Genomic DNA, 20,224 nt, shown 5'->3' with positions numbered 1-20,224 from the left:
TCTTGCATTTCTTGGACGGTCTGTGTCAGGAATTTTTCAGATTTAACATTTTCTTTGACAGATACATCGATTTCTTCCATTGTATCTTCTACACCTGAGATTCTTTCTTCCATCTCTTGCAGTCTGTTGGTTATGCTTACCTCTGTAGTTCCTGTTTTCTTCCCTAGATTCTTCCTTTCCATTATTTCTTCCATTTGTGTTTTCTTTAATTTTTCCAATTCTATCTTCAGGTCTTGAGTTGTTTTGTTTACTTCCTTCACCTGTCTGATTGTACTTTCCTGTTTTTCTTTTAGTTCCTTCAACTCTGTTTCTTTCATTTCATTCAGTGTTTTAAGCATTTCCTTTCTAAAGGCCATAAACTGTTTGGCTGCAGCTTCCTCTATTTCTTTACGGATGGCAATATTCTGTTTGAGTTTATCTTCCTCTATGTCTTTACGAATCTTATTTGTTTCCTCTGTTATCATCTTCATGAGCATACTTGTTAGGTCATCTTCTTGGATTTCAGTTATGGTGGGGTGTCCAGGGCTACTTGCCCCTGGGTAACTGGGTTCTGGAGATGCCATATTGCTCTGTCTTTTGTTGCTTGAGCTTTTACGCTGGCCTCTACCCATTGTGTTATCTTAGGAGTTTGGGGTTATTTTCTGGTGGTTCCTGGGGATCCTGTGGTGGAGAGAATCCCCTTTGCAGAAAGCTGGATTTTCCTGAAGGATGTCTTCTCAGCTTTTTGGGTATAGTCCCTGGATGGCTGGTGTTTTTTCAGGAGTTGCTCACCTCAGGGATATAGACCTGAGTGGTAACTGTGGTCTTTGTTAGTCAAGAGGGTTCTCCTCTCACCCAGGGAAGTCCTGGGGGCAGCTGCCCTGTTTCTGGGTTTCTTGTTGCAAATTTAATGATCAGCTGCTGTGACCCAGTTGGACATCAGGCGCGCCTCAACTGTTTGTGCTTGTGTCTGGAGCACAGCTGAGTGCTGGCGCCTCGGCCCCACTAGACTGCTAGACTTTTTCTAGGGAAGGATTGGGTGATTTAGATCAGTACAGTTTCCTTCCTTCCCCGTGGATTCTCTGGAGACACGGACTCCTAGTGTCTTTTTTTGCCCTGGTGCACACTGCTCAGTGTCCGCCAGCTGGCTGGCCACAGAAATTTGCCTGTGCCTGGAGCACAGCTGTGTGATGGCGGCTCAGTCTCTGCCAGCTGTCTGGTGCGCAGAAACTGCCTGTGTCTGCCTTTGTGGCTTTTGGGAGTCTGAGTGGCTCCCTAAGCTGGGTAATTTTCCGGGGACCTTTTCAGGTTGGGGGTGAGCTGAGTGCTCTGAGATCAGACCCGCCGTTTCTATCTCTGGCGGCGAATCAGGCGGGCAGGCAGGCAGGGCTCTGTGCCGGAACCTGGGTCCCCGGCTCTGGCTCCGGGCTGGCTCCTGGGGTGCCCGTGGAACCCGCCCGAGTCTTTTCCAGGGGATGTCTGGGTGACCTAAGGCCGGTCCCAATCGTTTCCTGTACCCTGGGGTTATCTCTCGACTGAAAATTCCAGTCTCTGATAGTGTGGTGCCCAAGGTTCAGTCTGGGACCGTGACCAGAGACACTGGCTTGTGGCTCTGGGCTGGGGCTGGGGCTGGCGGCCGGCAGCCAAGCGTCTGGCGGAACCGGGATCTCTTCCGCGGTTTAGCCGGGTGAGTTAAAAGCTGATTGAATCCCCCACCGTGGGGTATCCTCTCACCTGGGAAACACAATGACTGTGTTTTATGGCCGAGAGTTCTGATTGCTGTTCACTGTGCTGATCCTGCTGTGCTGCTGCTCAGAATGAGAGTCCTCCCGGCGCCGCCATCTTGCCCCTCCCCCAGTTTCCAATATTTTAAAGATCTTAAATTCATTTAGTTTTTTTTTTTTTTGATAGGTTTTCAGATGGCAGCTCCCTTGTCACCTTGTCTCCTGTGTCTTGTCATGGTTACTGATACCAGAAGCATCTCAGGGACTCCTTCAAAGGAGCAGAAAAAAGAATACACACATTGAAAATGTATTTTTTTCTCCTTATAGGCTCATTCTTCAAGACAGCTTTCTTTCTTGTACATATTTAATTAAATAAAATACATAGTGCTTAGCAATTGCCCTTTTGACATATTCTCTTTAAGGCTGATTGAAATTCCTGGTGTGTGTGAATTTTAATATTAAAAAGAGTTAAAGGGGTTGTCTTAAGTTGGGCAAAAAGCGAGTACTCAATGAACAGCTTTCAAAAAGACTGCCTAACAGCTTTGCTGTCTAATGGGAAGGGCTTAATTTGCTGGAGCATTTCCGGGAAGAAACTGTTGCATTCTACCGGGTGGTTAATTAATTGTTACCATATGAAAATAAAAGATATTTCTGCAGAAGCACCTAACATGTTAGTTGGTATAATGGTGAAAACAGGAAAAATAATGACTTACTGTAGGGATTGGTGAAACGAAAGCATTACATCCCTATGACAGTGAGGCATAAACTGCCAGAGGACCGTCCCATCCTGGGTTTTTTTTTGTTTTTTATTTGTTTGTTTGTGTTATCAACAAGCCTGAGCAGGACCCTCAGCACTTTCCCTAGGCTCCCCTAGTTCCTCCCACTCTTTGTGTTATCAAAAGACCCTTTACTTTGTTTAGTTAATAATAGCGCTGCATTCCCTCGATCCTGTTTCGGAACACTGCGGCCAATGAGCTAAAGGCAGAAGCCTCCAAAGGAACTTTCAAGTGCTGGGATTGCCGACTAGATCCAGGTGCCTTTGCTAACTGACCGATGGATCCATTTTTTGAACCAAAGTCTCACTGAAGTCCAGGCTGACCTAGAACTTTTGATTAATTTTTTTTCTGCCTCTACCTCCTGAGCTGGCATTTTGGGCATTTTATTTCCCAACCAAAACTAGATCTCTTGACCACTGATAAGATGGTTTGCACTGCAACAGCCATGTGGGACCAAGAGAAAAACTGTAGTCAGGGGTATTTATTGTTGGCTATACTTTTTATGTTTTCTAAACTCCAACAACGAGTTTTCAGATTTCAAATATACTTTATTAATCCTTTGAAAAGTTCACGCTGTGTACTGTGATCATGTTTCATCCCGTTTCTCCCTCAGTTATTCCCAAATTGGCCCCACCTCCCGTCAACAAGTCCACCCCTGGTTCCTTCCCTTCCGATGTCTCCCCTTTCCTTCCCTTTCTCGCCACTATTTCCTCCCAGTTTGCTGTTAGTGGAGAAGCTATGAGCAATTGGCGGCTCAGTTTTCTCTAAGGACATCACCCTTGAGGGGATACCCATTTCCTGATACGTGGCCCTGCACCGAGGACCGTAGCGGTATCACTAAGTGAGCTCAGCAGGCTTAAGACTATAATTTTACAACTGCCCAACAACACATAATTAAAGTGAACATACATAGATCAAATGTACACTTTTTGGAAAAAAAGAATCTACATGGATAATACTATCATAGATGTGTTACCCTTTAACCGTCTATTTGCCTATGTGGTGTCTATCAGTGAATAGTGACAAAACATTGAGCACAGAGCCACTTGATACGTGATTTAGCATGTTAAGTACCAACAATGGAAATACGCTGAACACACAACACCCAGAAAGTAGTTAACCTGATTCTGCCATTCTGATGAAAGCAGGAGTTCATGTCCCTACATTGCTGTTGCTCTCTGGAACGGAGTGAATGGGGCTCTTCTCGGATCTTAAGAACAGTTCTGGTCTTAATTGTTGCAAAGTTTTCCTTTGAGTCTGCAGCAAGGAAAATAATTTCATTAGACAGGTTAGAGACAGTTTCAGTTATGTTAACCTGTCAAGAACCAAGAGTGAGGCCTGGCATGGAAGCAGAAGGTAGATATCTCTATGAGATCAAGTGTAGTATCCGTTTTTGGAAGTTTAATATCTGATATATCATTTATCAGAAGACAATACACTAAGTACACTTTTGCTGCTGGAATCTGGAATAGGCGTTTGCTAGGTCCCCTCCACGAGCTGACCAGGTACTATAGTACCTACAGCAAAAGCACCGCTTGCCCTGGAACTATGTTGGTAAATAAAAGTAAACATGACTGGAGATGTCAGCTCTTCAGGTCTTCCCTCTCTGCCATAGAGACTTTGACGTTGGCTGCCTACGTACCCAGAAGTGATACACAGAATGGGGAAGTTTGGCTTCAGCCCCTTCCTGCTTCCCCTGCTCCGCATGCCGTTATCTCGGCTTGTTCCTGCTCCGTGCCTACATGCGTAAGTGCATGCATGGGATCGGGTGCGGGGCGTTCTGTGTACTGACGGCAGCTCCCCCATGAAGCACCCAACATCACCTCTGCATTGTTTCCTACAGACAAGTAGTAGAGAAAGCTGATCCCTCAAATGGTAGAAGACGAAATCAGTGGTTAAGTGGCCCAGCCCCTCCACTTTAGAGGACTGTTTTTATAAAAAAATATATTTTTTAAAATTTTTATTAATTACAGTTTATTCACTTTGTATCCCCCCCCGTAGCTCCCTCCCTTCTCCCCTCCCAATCCCACCCTTCTCCCCCTTCTCCAGCCATGTCCCTCCCCAAGTCCACTGATAGGGGAGGTCCTCCTTCCCTTCCCTCTGTCCTTAGCCTATCAGGTCTCATCAGGACTGGCTGCATTGTCTTCCTCTGTGGCCTGGTAAGGCTGCTCACCCCTCAGGGGTAGATGATCAAAGAGCCAGCCCCTGAGTTCATGTCAGCACAGCCCCTGTTCCCCTTACTAGGGAACCTTCTTGGACACTGAGGTGCCATGGGCTACATCTGTGCAGGGGTTCTAGGTTATCTCCATGCATGGTCCTTGTTTGGAGTATCAGTCTCAAATGAGATCCCTGTGCCTGGATTTTTGGGTTCTGTTGCTCTCCTTGTGGAGCTCCTGTTCCCTCTATGTCTTTCTATCTCCCCCTTCTTTCATAAGATTCCCATGGAGGACCCTTTCTTAGGCACCTTATGCTCAGCAGTTGGTCAGTGGAGTTGATCCTCAGCTGCTCAGTAGCAACGAGTAGCTCACGACCTCACCTTCTCTTCTGGCCTATCTCTACCCTGTTTCAATTCTTTCCTATTTTCACTTCTATATATCTACTTCCTGAAATAACCATACAAACAAATAGCCTGCCAGCCAACGTTACCTCAGTTTCTACTTTCAGACAAAATCATTCAAGACATATGGAGCCCAGGAGGGAAGCTGAGAAAGAGGGGTACAAACTTGTTTGTCCAAATTTCGGAGCCCAAGAACATTGAAACAGAAGGTCTGTTGTCTTATCATTTGCAGCTCACGCCTCCCTCACCTGTCTCTTTTAGTACCTAAAGTAGATTAAAATCTTCAAAAGGGGAAAAAAAAACATAAAGCTGAACAGTGTCACTTAGTTTCATCGTTGGGTCCTAAAATTTGATTGCCACGGCAGAGTTGCATGACATGATATACCTATACTACAAATCCCACATAAAAGCATGGGGCCCCAAGACTCAGAGCCTACCCTTGGCAGAGACGTCTCATGCCTGTTGATATACTTTTCTGTCAGAGAAAAATAACTTCAGGACACTAACTCTGTACTCTGTGAATACACAACTTATCTTTGCTTTGTATCTTTTGTAATAACAAAAATCCTAGTACCAAATGCTACTGAATCTTCTGAGCTCTTTACCATGTAAAATACTACCCAGCACCAAAACCAGATGGTAGTAGAAACTGAATCAAGTTCAGGCAGCCTGCTCTCCAGCTTGTGCCTTTAACCATCATGTTGAACCACCGCTTAGAATTGGTGTTACTATTATTATTTCTTCATCCCGTCTGTTCGCAAAGCCCTCTTTGATGAATACACAGTATTTATAGTCAAAGAGAGACAAAGCTTGGAAATGCCCATGCTTGAGAGATAAGAAGAGTCAGGACAAAAAGAAAGAAACAGACAGGAGAAAGATGCATTAGGGCAGTGAAACGTGAAGGAATGCCATGTTGAGTAAAAAAACAGCCTTGTGGGAGAGTGTTCCCAGACTGGAGGTAGGCGGGGATTTAACAGACACACAAAACACAGATCACAAACGCAAAATCTGATGAACTGCATCTTCTTGGCACTAAAATTTTATGCTTGCTTTGTTAATGGAGTGCTAAGAAGCTGAAGAAACAATTCACACATTGAGAGGATGCCTGTACTATTTGTCTCATGAAGGACTGATATCCCATATACATAAAGAATTTGTACCACTCTATACTAAGGAAGTGTTAGAAACACATGTTTATATGTGTGTACATTTAGGTTGTGGAAATTTTTGACGAACTGGTCAAGTTTGAAGCTAAAGGGTTATGAGAATAAACTTGGACAAAAGACAGTAGAAAAATCTCATCTGAGATAAATATGTGGCCAAGTTCTGTGAGTTCTGATGATCGCTGAAGTCTGAGCCATTTTCTGCTAGTGGGAAGTGCACCCATCAGAGGGTTTTGAAAGGGTGATGTGGAAGAAGAGGCCTAATGTCATTGTAATATTTATCTGTGGTGTTTTTGTGTCTTAGTCTCTGCTAGATCCTCTGTGTTATAGAGTTATAGTGTCTTTTACATACAGCTCATATTTAGGTTCTTCTGAATGGTGGCTCTTTCACTTTCTGATCTCAGGACACTTTTAAGCTTGGTTTGGTTTGGTGTGGTTTTGGAATTTTGAGACAGGGTTTCTCTGTGTAGCCCTGGATGTGCTGGATTCACTTTCTAGACCAGGCTGGCCTCCAACTCATAGACATCTGCCTGCCTCTGCCTCCCCAGTACTGGCTGCTTGTTTTGCTTTTAAAATTGAAAAATTGTTTGGCTGTGTAGTCCAGGTTAGCCCATCCTTGGTACTCTAACATTCTTGACAGTTGCTGAGGAGGTCACCAGATATGTAATTTATATTTTATGTTAAATATTTACCACAGTAGGAATTAGAGAAACTTAAGCATATTTATTAATTTATTGAAAATGATAAGTGTTGAGTTTACAAACATAGTAACATAATTGTACATATATAATCCATACATTTACTTTTTATTTTTAAAAAGAAACAACAAAAAGGAAGGTTAAGGATTGAAAATAAGGAAAAAAAACATGCTTTTGTTTTTTGTTTTTTTAAGACAGGGTTTCTCTGTGTAGCCCTGGATGTCCTGGAACTCAATCTGTTGTAGACAAAGTTGGCCTTGAATTTAGAAATCCACCTGCCACTCCCTCCAGAGTTCTGGAATTAAATCTGTGTGCCACTATAGTAGGCAGAACAAAACATTATTCATATAATTATTAAACAGATTGTGTTAAAACCACAATGAGATATGAATGCACACCTACCAGAATGCTTAAAAGTAAAGAACACAAAAACAGAAAGTGGAACTCTTATACATAGTTTTTATTTTTAAAAAAAAATCAGATACTTACTTTTCTTTTTTTCTTCTTTCCTTATTTCTTTCCTTCCTTATTTCTGACTTTCCTTCCTTCCTTTCTTTTAAAATATGAAACATTTCACAAACTTGCTCATCAAAAAAGCCATGCTAGTCTTCTCTGTATTGTTCCAGTTTTAGAATGTGTGTTGCTGAAACAAACACTAGGCAATTTCTCAAACATATACTTACCAAAGAAATATATTACTCCTACACTCTAACCCATGGAAAATGAAAGCACATCTCTTCCCAAATATATGTATATTAAATCTGTTAGTGGCTTTATTCATAATTCCTGGAAACACCATACATATCCATCAGGAGATCAGTGGTTAAGAGATCATTACTCATCAATTCAGGGAATACTATTTACCAACAAAAGGGAACAAATGTGATGTGTACAGCAATGTGAATGAATTTCAAGATTATGTGCAAGGAAGGAAGATGTAAGGAAAAAAGTAAACGGCTATGAATGACTCAGAATAAATCCTTGGGATTGCCTTGGAGTAGAGGCAGAGGAGACGCCTAGACAGGTTTCTTAATTATATATATCTTATATATATCTTTTTATAAAAAATTATTTATTTTATTATGTTTACAATGTTCTGCATGCATGTACACCTGAACACCAGAAAAAGGCACTAATTTTCATTATAGATGGTTGTGAACCACCATGTGATTGCTGGGAATTGAACTCAGGACCTCTGGAAGAGCAACAGTGCTCTTAACCTCTGAGCCATCTCTCCAGGCCCTTATACATATCTTAATTGTGGTGATATTTACATGGACATATGCATCTGTCAGATCTCCTCAAACTGTGCACTTAGAATGTATGTATTTAGTGTGCTACTTTAATACTGTCAGTTTTTTTTTAAGCCAGTTTATTTTCAAAGAGAATTTTTGATGTTTTCAAATGTTGCAGGACAAAAAAAAAAAAAGTCCACAATATCAGTCAGTTGAGAGAGAGTAGGAGTTTCTAGAGTATAAATTCAATGGCCTTGGGGAAAGGGGGCCCAAAGTGAGACCAGTAGATGGGAGAAAGGAAGCGGACATACAGAACAATGGCTACTCACCGCATGAGGTGCAGACTAAGCCTACGCCATTAGCCCCAACTTGCTAAAATCTAAAACCTGGAAGAGTAGTCAGCTAACCACTTGTTGTAGTTTAGATCTGAATTGTCTCCTAGAAGCTCATTTATTGAAAGCTCAGTCTCTGTAAAGCATTGTTTAGAGCTGGGAACCATTGTAGGTTATTGGGTGACTGGGCTGTAGCTTCCTGAGTGGATTTATCTACTTGTGGATTTGTAGCTCAATATTGAAAGGGGGTAGGAACTTTAGGAGATAGACCTTGGGTGGGGAAAGCAGTTCACAGCGGGTGTGCTCTGGGAGGTTTTGGTTTGGAGTTTTTTCTTCTGCCTTGTGGCCTCTAAGATCTACCACGGCACTTTCTAAACTGCTTCAAACCATAGGAGCAAGGGACCACAGACTGAAGCCCTGAGCTAAAATAAGTCTTTCCTCCTTCAAGCTAATCTTTTTCAGATATTTTGATATTATGACAGAAACCCAACACACCATTTTATACTGCTCACTAAACATATTTAATGGTCTCAAGAAGAGGAGTTGTAAAAATTCCTTTCTTAACTATATTTTTTCAAAAGAAAAACTTGATTTCCATTCTTTTTTTTTTAGCCTTAAAATTGTCCTCCTCAATTCCTAGCAAATGGCCTTCTTTCTACTTACCTAAGAAGTCTTTCTCTCACATGGGCCTGGGATTCGTCATCTCTCTCCTTCATTGTCTGTGGGCTCTCAGCTTTACAGCAAGTAAAGGCTTCTTCTTCCAGTTAGAGCCCCTGGGCTGTGAGTCCTCCCACTGGCCAGAATGGGAGAACTGTTCCTCCACATACCTTCAGCTGTCCTTTCTCCCCGTCTTCTTCAATGTCTGCTCAATGCCCAACAGTTACATTTCTCAAGCAACTAAACTCTTCACCACTCCTTTTATTGTTGTTGCTTGTTTGTTTGTTTTTGAGACAGGGTCTCTGTAGTTTTCAGACTGACCTTCAGATTGCCAAAACTGCCCTCAAACTCTCAATACTCCTGCCTCCACCTTCCTAGTACTGTTAATTAGAGAACCACGTGCCACCATGCCCAGCTAGCCACTACTTAATGATTTGTCTTCCTCCACACCTTAAGACCACAGCCTGCCATTCAAATCTAGTAGCCCCTGCAAACATACCTTCCCTGAGCCTTTTACCATATTTGGCCTTGATCAGAAATTATATTTTCCTATTGGACGTTTGTATTGGTCGAGATTCTCTAGAGTAATAGGAGTTGTAGAATGGATCTCTACACATATACAGAGAAGGAGATTATTAGAATGACTTACAGGCTGCTGAAGCTAGTCCAACAATGGCTACCTATGAATGGAAAGTTTAAAAATTCAGTAATTGCTCAGTCCACAAAGATGGGTATCTCATCTGGTCTTCAGCTGATGCTGAAACCCTAAAGAAGTAGGCTCTAATGCCAGTGAAGAGTGGCCTTGCTAACAGGTGAGAGCAAGCAGGCAAAGAGCAAAAGCTTCCTTCCCCATTGTCCTCATTTAGGCTTCCAGTAGAAGCTGGGGCCCAGATCGACAGTGGATTTTCCCAGCTCAAATGATCTGCATTAAAGGCGTGTCGTCCAGCCTCAAAGTAGATTTTCCTACTTCAAATTAAGCAAATAATTGTAATCAGATGTAATCAAGTTGATCACCAAGAATAGCCATTAGAATGTTTCTGAGAAACTTTTCTTTCCATATTTTTTTTTATGCTGAGTTTCTCCCTGTCTGTTCCTTTATCCACTAAAATCTTCCAACAAATGAGCATGGATGTTCCCTCAAACTCTATGCAATATTGCATCCACCCCATCTTGGTGCAGTATGTCTCAGTCGTTAGTATGCAAGTGGTTTGCCGGGAAACCTCATTAAAAAGCAGATTCCAACTCAGTGGGTCTGAACTGGCACTTGGAACCTTGCATTTCTGACAAGATTCCTGCCGACTACTGCTGGCCCAGGAATATACTAAGGAGCAAGATTCCAGAGGACAGACTATCCCCAGATCCAAATGTGCTGCAGCCCAATAGCTCCACATCTGACCAGTCCAATGTAAAATGCTTGTGAGCCACAGCTTAGCAATCACAGATGAGATAAAGATGACTCATAATGCTTTAAAAATGCCTTGTACACAGTGGGAGTTCTTATTAAATGAAATTTGAGAGTGTGAAGAAAGACACTTTACTCTTTTTTACATTAGTGTATCTGGGCACAAATAACTCTAAAAAGTCTCTGTGCCATAAATACTCAATAACTATAAAAAGAAGACATCCGTGTGATTTCTAAGGTTAAAATTGTGATTTCTCTTAAGCAAGACCTCCTTACCATTTCAGAACTACATTTATATTAGTTCTATAACTTACATGACTACAAACTAAAGCCTATGTTTATCATTAGGGCAGCTACAAAAACAGCTAACTAGACAATGTACCTTCTTCAGTATTTTCACAGAATTTAAAGTGCAGAATTTAAAGCACATATTATTGTATATGTGCTATGTGGTAGTAATCATCTTTTTGGTATCAACTAAGAGGTGCTGGCTTTGCAGCCATACAGAACTTAAGCATTAAGGGGTCATGGAAACTTCCAATGGTATCCAAAGGAAGAGCTAGAAAGGTGGGTAATGTGTGGTAAATTACGTGAAGCTGTAAGAGTCATCCTCAAGCTTACGTGGAGACTCCAGAAAGTCAGAGATGACAAATACATGGGATATTTGCCAAGGAAAGCCATAGGCAACAAACAGAGCCAGCCCAGTAGAGGTCATGTGTGCTGCAGCCAGCAAGGCCATAGGGGTAGGGTTGGCTAAGGGTTTTAGAGTGCCACTGTATGCATACCACTGTATGCAGCAGATGACAAAGAGTTAGAGGATTTGCTGTCTGCCCTGCTTGGGCTTGGTCTTGTTTTGGTTCAATCCTTCATGTCTCTGTCTCCTCTGAACAGCAATGTTTACCCTCTGGGCAAACAGGAAGAATGTAACTTGTTTTTGTTTTTAATGAGGGTTGATAGGTATGAGTTTGCCTGAAGTCTCAGGGGGACTTTCCATGTGGAACAATGTTGGAACTTTGGCATTGACTAAATGCATTTTAATATCAGATATTCATGTTTTTGGAGGCTGAGGCAGAGTAATGTGGGCAGAATGATTTCTGGTTTCTTTTACTTCCTCTTAGGTTCACTTCTGATTGATTGTCAAAGGGATTTTGTTAAGTTGAGATAACTCATGGATAGGTATTTATGAAATATGATTATGAAATTCATTAATCTGACCTCTGAATCTATGATTTAATGTGAAAAATCTTTGCCAAAGTTCTATCTGAAAGATTAGGAGTTTAGAAAGTCCATTATGTTTTTTGATGAAATGTTCAATTGCTTTTTTGCTCAGGATAGAACTGCTGAGTTTCACTGGCATAGACATCATGCAGTACTCTGTAGCGTGTAGAAACTGCTATATCCCTTCCTCAATGAGTAAAGACAAGTGTAAAGAATGTTTTACAAGGAATAAGCCATTAAAGGCTAGGCTAACAACAACAACAAAAAAGGAAGGAGAGCTGCAATTATTGACCTGACTTTCACTAACTTTAGCAGGGAGAGCTTCCCATTTTAAATTGTTTCTTTGAGCCTCTTCTAATCATTTCTAATTTTTAAATACCTGATTAGTTTCTTATAATTTTGTCATGGCAAGATCAATGTAGCACTAACTCAAACTGAACTTTACAAGTGTAATTAGATGACTATTAAATATTACATGTTGTGTTTTTTTTTAGTTTTCTTTGAGAAATATGTTGACTATTAATCATATGCAGAGAATATAATAAGAAAACTCATGAGATGGATAGTTTCTGCTGTCAAGGTTTAAGTTAAGAGGAAACAGTTGATAAAGCAAACACACAAAATTGAATGTTAAAAGAATCAGAAGTGAAGACTGTTGACAAGACAGAGGCTGCTAGCAAAGGCCTTAAAGGAAAGTTTCCATCGCAAATGACTTATCTTTTTATCTAAATTAATATAACATTTCAGATCATGTCAGAAATTTAGACATAAAGTCTTTGCACAAAACTGGGGCCCGTGGATGATTCAGTGGATAAAAGCACATGCCGCCACACCTGACGGCCCAAGTTCAATTCTGGGACCTACATGGTAGAAAGAGAACGAACCAAATCCAAATCTCACAAGTTGTCATCTGACTTCCATACAGACACAGCACAGACATACACACACACAATACATATATACATACATATATACATACACTGGATGTAATTTTTAAAAAGTTTTTAAAGATTTTATATAAGCTGTTGTGAACAGCTGTTATGCAATTTTGCCATGTGACATGTCTAAATTTTACTGCTGTCTATAGTATCTCCCTATCATTTCAGAAACAAGGATTCAGCTCTAAATGAGAAAAAAATTGTCAGTAGTTAAAAGTTGAGTAGATATTACTTTGAGTATAATTCTCCTTGATTGGAAAAACACAAAACAAAACAAGAAGGAAATCACTAAGATGAAGATTACCTAAGTACTATGATAATTTTTTAAAGAAAACACAAGTTTCTTGAATATAGCTCCAAATGTTCTTTCTCATTTTTCTCATGTAAAGCCAGAACCAAGTTTCCCTAATAATAAGGAAGTAACATAGGGAGCTGTAAGATTTAGACACGCCACACGACAGACTTTCATGATCAGAGTTAGCTTTCCGTCCGAAAGCGACAAGGTGAGAGTAGAGACGAGTGAGGGGAGAGCACTGCCCAACTTAGGCTGCAACATTCAGGGGAGAAAAAAATTTAGTCACCCTCAATCCTGAATACCTTAAAGTGAAACAATTCACATCTGTCTGGCCAACGACATCCACCTCCATTCTTTGTTGTTCTGTATGGCTTTCAAGTCATCCTCCTGGACTCCTTCTGCTGAGCCAGCAATTTCCATCACCCTTCTTTGGCACTAAACTTTGAAGGCACGGTTCCTTCTCTCATTCCCTCCTGTTTACTAAAAAGATTTTCAGTATTTATTTATTTATAATTTATTTATTTTGTTTATAATTTATAAACAAAATTTATTCAGTATTGCAATTTGGACTTGGCAATTATGAGGTATCTTAGCTGCACCTTGTTATTTAATTACCTGCGAAAGAAGAGAGTGTTTTTGGCTCTTGGTACTTCAGCATACTTGAGCAACAGACAAAGTAAATTTGCTTTTTCTACGAGCAACCCCCCCCTCTACCACAATATGTTTTACTGAAGCAAATGAGATGATACCTGACTACAAAATATTGTGGAGTAATATTTTGATCAAAAGAAGAGGACATTATTATTATACCTACAGATGCTATTTTAGGCAACCTGAATGTAGACCGAGTTCTGAGCAATCTGTGCCAAGACACATATAGTAGCTATTGAATAACAAATGAACGCTCTGTTATCACTGCTACTGAAGAGAGACAAAGGTAATTCATGTGAACTGTTTTGCTGAAGATGAGAAGAATTTGTGGGCTGACCATGAATGCTCAATGGTAAAAGTTAGTATTTGTCCAATAATAAATGCAGATACTCAGATAAATTAAATAAGGTCAGATAGGAAATGGAAAAACATCCCTTCTGTGTTTATCATGGAAAAACAGGCATGTCTGCATTATCTAATTGAAAATAATGAATAACACGAAGCCAGACTTGCTCTTACCATAGCAGATAGACTTTGCTCAGGTTCATTCTCTGCAATTTGTCCTAGGGTAAGTTCCAGGCCTAGAAGGAACTCTTTACAGGTGCAAAATGATTTCATTGCTAAATTTCTCTTTAGGCTACATAATGACAAGTTTGCATTCCCCTGTTTCACAGACTGGAGTTTGCTCTCTCCACTTGCTGGATCCTCTCCAGAGCTAATGATGACTCTTAAGATAGTTAGCATACATAAAGCATTAGGTTAGGTGGCAAAGGGTCACTGCTTTGTTATCAGTGTTACCTCAACTCTGTAATTAACCTGATGAAAATCTGCCACGCCTCTCCATTATCAGACTCTGGAATTAAGTCCAGTGTCGACTGACATGCAATGGCCTTTAGTCTCGCTTGCAAGCAAACTAGTTGCCTAACTAACTTCCAAGTGTCCTCTGGGCTTTCTTCTTTCTTTATTCACTCCTTCAATCTTTCATTAATTCATCAAATATTTATTGAGTACCCATTATGATGAAGAAGGTATTGTGATAGGTACTGGGGTTACAAAGATAAATAAATAAGATCCTTACCCTCAAGGTGGGTCTAATAACAGACATTGTCTACTTAAGTATTACACAAGGAGAAAGTGCTTGTGTAAGATAATGTCACAGTGCTGGGAGAACACAAGGGCACAAGCATTTGATGCAGCCCCCCTCCCTGTTTTTTCCTCTGTCTTACTATCCTCCTCCATTTATTTTTTGGAAATATTTCTTGATTTTTAGGATGATTCCAAGCTTTGATGCATGCTTCCCAAAGCCCTAATTGTTGCCCTTTTGTTCCCTATGATATATTCTCTGGCATGTTGGATGCCTTCATGTGTCTCTGTTTCCCTGGTTGTACACCAGGTTCATTGAAATCAAGGGTTGAGTTTTCTTGGATTAGTGCTCAACTGCTAACAAAGGAGAAGCAAATCACAGATGATGAATAAAATAATCAACATCATTGATTGTTTCAAAGTCTACACGTTCAATTAAGTTTGAAACTCAACCAAAATTCTGCCAAAATATTCATATAACCTAAATTGATGAAAACTGTTGGGTCACATGGATTATTAGCAGTGGGTACCTGAAAAAAAAATTAACTGAAAGAATGGTTTCTGGATCAACAGCTAACAATTTTCAGCTGTACTCTGCTGTTTTATTTCATGCTCAGGGTCTCAATATGTATAATTAGTCTCATCAGATGACAACCACATTAGCAAATTTTTGTTTTGAAAAAAAAAAAGAAAACTGATACGTATTTCCAAAAGCAAATGCCATTGTGGTAATTTAATTTGTGATCAATTTTCTATATTATTATAGTGAATTTTTGTTTTTGTTTTATTCATTTAATTAACCAAAATTATTTTCACCAGAATCAGTTTGCTTTCATATGAAATCCCCAACAAAATCCCGACTTTTTGTATTTTTTTTTTAATTTTTAAGTATCAAACATTGTTGGGGCTGGAGATATGGCTCAGAGGTTAAGAGTGCTTGCTGCTCTTGACCTCTTTCAGAGAAACCAGCTTTAATTTCCAGCTCCTACATGGTGGCTCACAACTATCTGTAATGCCAGTTGCAGTGTTCTCCTCTAAGGGCACCAGGCATGCATGCAGCTAATCACACACACATTAAACAAAAAAAGTGTCATTATTGAGTATACCTTTGCCATGGTGGGTTTTCTTTTTGTTTTTCTCGTTTCATTAATTCTAATTATGTCTGGGTCAAATTGGAGATATAAAAATACTGTTAAGAATATCTCATTTGGGGCTGGAGAAATGGCTCAGCGGTTAAGAACACTTACTGCCCTTGCAAAAGGCCCAGGGTTCAGTTTTCAGCACCCACATGGAGGTTCATAATTGTAAGTTCAGCTCCAGGGAATCTGATGCCCTCTTCTATGAGCCTAGCATTCTGTGAACTTTTAGTCCTTAATATGATCAAAAAGGTTTTGTTGCTCTACCATATTTTTGATTCTGTGATAATGTGATAATTTTTTCTTGTGAGCAGCATCAGCCATTGTCTCACAAGTCTGGTGCTTCCCCATAATCTGGCAAAATTGTCCCCGGGATCAAAGCAGCACAGGTAGTTATTAATAATGCACTTGACAGAAGTCCTAGTAGATAACCTTTTCTATTCTCACACCACAGGCAACTTCTGGAAGAGTGGGACACTACCACATCCTTGTTGGAAGATAAATAACGAAGCGAGTTTCTTTACTCTATAGGAATGCCTAGGTTCAGCTTCCATCACTGCCATTTATGAGATAAGTGGTGTCTGACAAGTTATTAATATATGCTTCAGTGTCTTCATTTGTTACGCAAAATTATTCAGAGGATAAATACATTAAACGGGGAACAGCACGTGGCAAACGAGTTAGATTCCATTATGACTGTTGGAGCAATTGCCTCCTCTTTCTCCACATAGCTTATATTTTTCATACCTCCATCCAGCTGGGCCTCAATTTTTTCATTTGAAAATGGAGTTATTAAACACCTAGAAGACCACTTATCCCAGTCTGGTACTTTTAACTACTTTCCAATATCTCATGAACTGGGCTTTTCTAAATAAAGTTTGATTAGACATACATTACAGCCTTCCTTGTAATTGTTGATCTTTAATCTTATATTAACACGGTACACATAAGCTCTTAGTCTCATTCTTTGTGTACCGTAAGTAGCTTGCTCAAGCCTTCGTAACTGGCTAATGCTATCTACTCTTCCTTTCTACTCTGGAAACATCCAGTCATCTTTATCTTCATATATAAACATCTTTTAATTAAAACAATTCGTATGTTTACATCCTTCCAATGTTTTCTTTTATTTTACCTGTTTCCTTTCTTTCTACCATGAGGCAAAATAGCAACAAGTGAATTTGCCATCTATTGTGAGAATTTTCTTCCTGGTGGAGCTGGTGAGTGAGGGGTCAGGGTGGGTAAGTCAGGAGCTAGGCAACATGTACGCCCTCCTCGTAATGTCCCAGTGGCAAAGCAGAGTTCAATTTAACCAAAGTTAAGACTGGAAAATCAAATTTATTGGGCTGATTTACTTACCTGGGTGAGGGAATACCACGCTGGACTGTCTTCACAAAGCTGCTGCTTCGCCACTAGTTTTTCGAAGCCTGAGTACTCTAGCTCCTCCCCCAAGACCACGATGATTAGGGAAGAATGCTTACAACTGCCTGGAAGAAAGGCTGGATACTCAGATGAGGGTCCCGTGATCCTCCCTACCTTCTCCTTTTATGAAGAAACATCAACGGTGACCAAGCCCAGCTGTGGTCATTTTCTGTAAGCAGGCACAGCTGATGCTATGAAGGGGCAGTGCTGTGTAATACCACTTCAACAATTTCAACAGGAAGCTGAATAGAAACCACAAACGTGAAATAGTGCAATACTTTCATCTTACCTGGGTACATGCTGTTAATGAGGTCTTAAAAGCTCCTCAGTAAACTTTATAGGAAACCCAGTAAACCACCCTCTAGACTCTATATAGTGCATGACATCACTAGCATAATGATGCTTTTGAATGAGTGTATGTAGCAGATATAAAGAGGCAGCAAACACATAACAAGTCGTTACCAAATTAATGCGTACGGCATCTAGTGAAGCTCTAAGGAATTCCTGGTGATGCTCAAGTTACTATTGAGAGGTCGTTAGACAAAGGGTCCTCTTTATATTCTCAATGCATCCCATTAGCTGTTTTTATATCACAGATGTCATTATCTCATATGATAAATAATAATGCACACAAAATGTATTGTTCCAAACCCATGGGTTTTTACTGGACAGGAGACTTGATGTTGAGTCCAACATCAAGCTGAACCAAAATCACCTGTCTTCCTTGTTGTTAATCCCACTAGGTAAGAATAAGACCAGTACCACAATTCTTGAGCCAAATTTGAAGCAGGTTTTATTAAATACTGGCCAGGACCATGGATTCATCAGCTGTATACATTTTTCCAGTGAGTGTCATCACTTGTTGAGTTGATCACTGGGAACAGGGATTTTCAATAGACAGAATATACATGAGAACTATCGCAGAAAGAATGCTTGCTTGTTAAGAATGACCACCCTCCGATATCTTTATTGTGCATGAGTTGCAGAGTTGCTGTTAGCACTCATGACTGAGGAGGATCAAACCAACAGAAGAAAAGAGAATGGATTTCCAAGAAATGTCAAATATAAGCTTTTTTCTATAAAATACTATAGAACTTATTTACAACAAAGAATTCATTAAAAAAAAAAAAAACAAAACTCCACACCTTGTAAGACTTTTATGCAAGTATTTTAACTTCCCTACCCAGTGAAACCTGCCTTTACACAAAGGCCTACTTCTGTATTCCAGGAATTTGACGGCATGGAGTAGTGATTTTTTTTTTTTTTTTTTTTAATTTTCTCCTTGGAGCAGTGTTTCTTATGTGCCTTTGTTTTCTTTTCAGACTACATATGAATTAAACTGCGAGGTCAGGCCCCAACTAATGGGGAAAAGACACAGTCACCACCTGAGTTAGGATAAAAACAAAATACACAACTTGTCTGTGCACGTCCACTCTTCCAAGCACACTCCCTTGATCAAGAGTCAAGTTTGCCTTGTCCACTTAATTTCAAAAGTGGAGTTAATAATGGGATATAAGATGGAGCTATTACATAACTTGACCCGAAAACAAGTGTGTGGAACAATGTGTGATGCAAGACTAAAAGCCATACAAGTGCTTGGTTGTTACTATTTTCACCTTACCGTGAGTCCACAGCATTCCTCTGAGGGCTGAGCGCTAATTTCCACAGAGAATGCTGCAGAGACAATGCCAGGATCCTGGCTTCTGAGGCCGGGATGCTGCTGCCCTGCCTGAAAGTAAATTAAAAAGTCTAATAGGGCTTTTGTAGACACTTAAAGTGAAAACCGACAAAAAATATGTGCTCCAAAAAGAAAGTGACTTCTGTTACCTGCTCTATGTACAGAGCTTATAACAATGTGTGCCCCATCTCAGGCAGTCTATGGGGTTTTGATGAATAAAGGAATGAGTTTGAAGACTAGAAACATTGCAAGTGTCTCTTGCATGGTTATCAAGTTAAGCAAGAGATAAAATCAGCTTGGAATGGTGGTGCATACTTTGATGCCAGGACTCAGGATGTGTGTGTGTGTGTGTGTGTGTGTGTGTGTGTGTGTGTAAAAGCACCTCCTCCCAGTCCCACTCATCCTCCCTCTTCTCCTCCCATGCCCCTCCCCTACTTGTTATTGATATTAATATTTACTATTGATTTATCTTTTAGTTAAACAGTGGTTATTCCTAAACCAGCTATATAACCAAATCACCACACAGAGACTAGGATTTATTTAATTAACCTAGAGCACAATGCTGGGCAGTAGTTACTCCATCCTAAACCTCCAAGTTTACATAGTTTTCTCCCATTCAGATTTCACCCATTATACTTGCTTTTTGTCATATCTTAGGTCTGGTTCATTGCTCCTCATGGTTCCAAGTTCTGACCTGCCTATCTCTTTCCTACTCCTATTCTCCAGCTTCCTTCCTCTCCTTTCCAGACCAGGATGTTCCACTCTATTCTCCCCCTTGCACAGTACTGGTTGGTTGTTTTACTAACAACACAAGAGAACAAATGGTGGCATGTATACACAAACTTGAGACAGGTGATGCTCAGAAAAAGCATCACAATGCAATGTCCAGATTGAAACCAGATAGTGGGGTAGAGAAATCAGCATTTGAATGAACAAGGGTAAACTGTATACGTTCCAAAAGAACATACCAACACCTAGTCCACGGATAAGGAAGAACCTCCTCCCCTTCTATCTGATCCTAGCCTATCGGGTCTCATCAGGACTGGCTGCATTGTCTTCCTATGTGACCTTGCAAGGCTACAACCCTGAGGGGAAGATGATCAAAAATCTGGCCACTGAGTTCATGTTAGAGACAGCTCCTGCTCCCCTTACTAGGGAACTCACTTGGAAACCAAGCAGCCATGGGCTACATCTGAGCAGGGGGTCTAGGTCCTTTCTGTGCATGGTCCTTGGTTGGAGTATTGGTCTCTTCAGGCCACCCTGGGTCCAGGTTTTTATGGCTC

The 20,224-nt window shown here is 40.4% G+C and overlaps 1 long non-coding RNA gene and 2 pseudogenes across 2 annotated transcripts in view; 2 read left to right on the top strand and 1 right to left on the bottom strand.

Annotated features, from left to right (window-relative positions):
* Positions 1-20,224, top strand: part of LOC132652477 (uncharacterized) — a 50,968-nt gene that overhangs the window by 21,501 nt on the left and 9,243 nt on the right. The window lies entirely within an intron of this gene.
* On the top strand, positions 3,840-4,018 carry LOC132652608 (U2 spliceosomal RNA; annotated as a pseudogene).
* On the bottom strand, positions 7,455-7,553 carry LOC132652560 (U6 spliceosomal RNA; annotated as a pseudogene).

Source organism: Meriones unguiculatus, chromosome 2 (assembly GCF_030254825.1).
Source record: "Meriones unguiculatus strain TT.TT164.6M chromosome 2, Bangor_MerUng_6.1, whole genome shotgun sequence".
Lineage (NCBI taxonomy): Eukaryota > Metazoa > Chordata > Mammalia > Rodentia > Muridae > Meriones > Meriones unguiculatus.
Note: the sequence above shows the minus strand (reverse complement) of the source record. Positions and strands in the feature narration are given on the sequence as shown.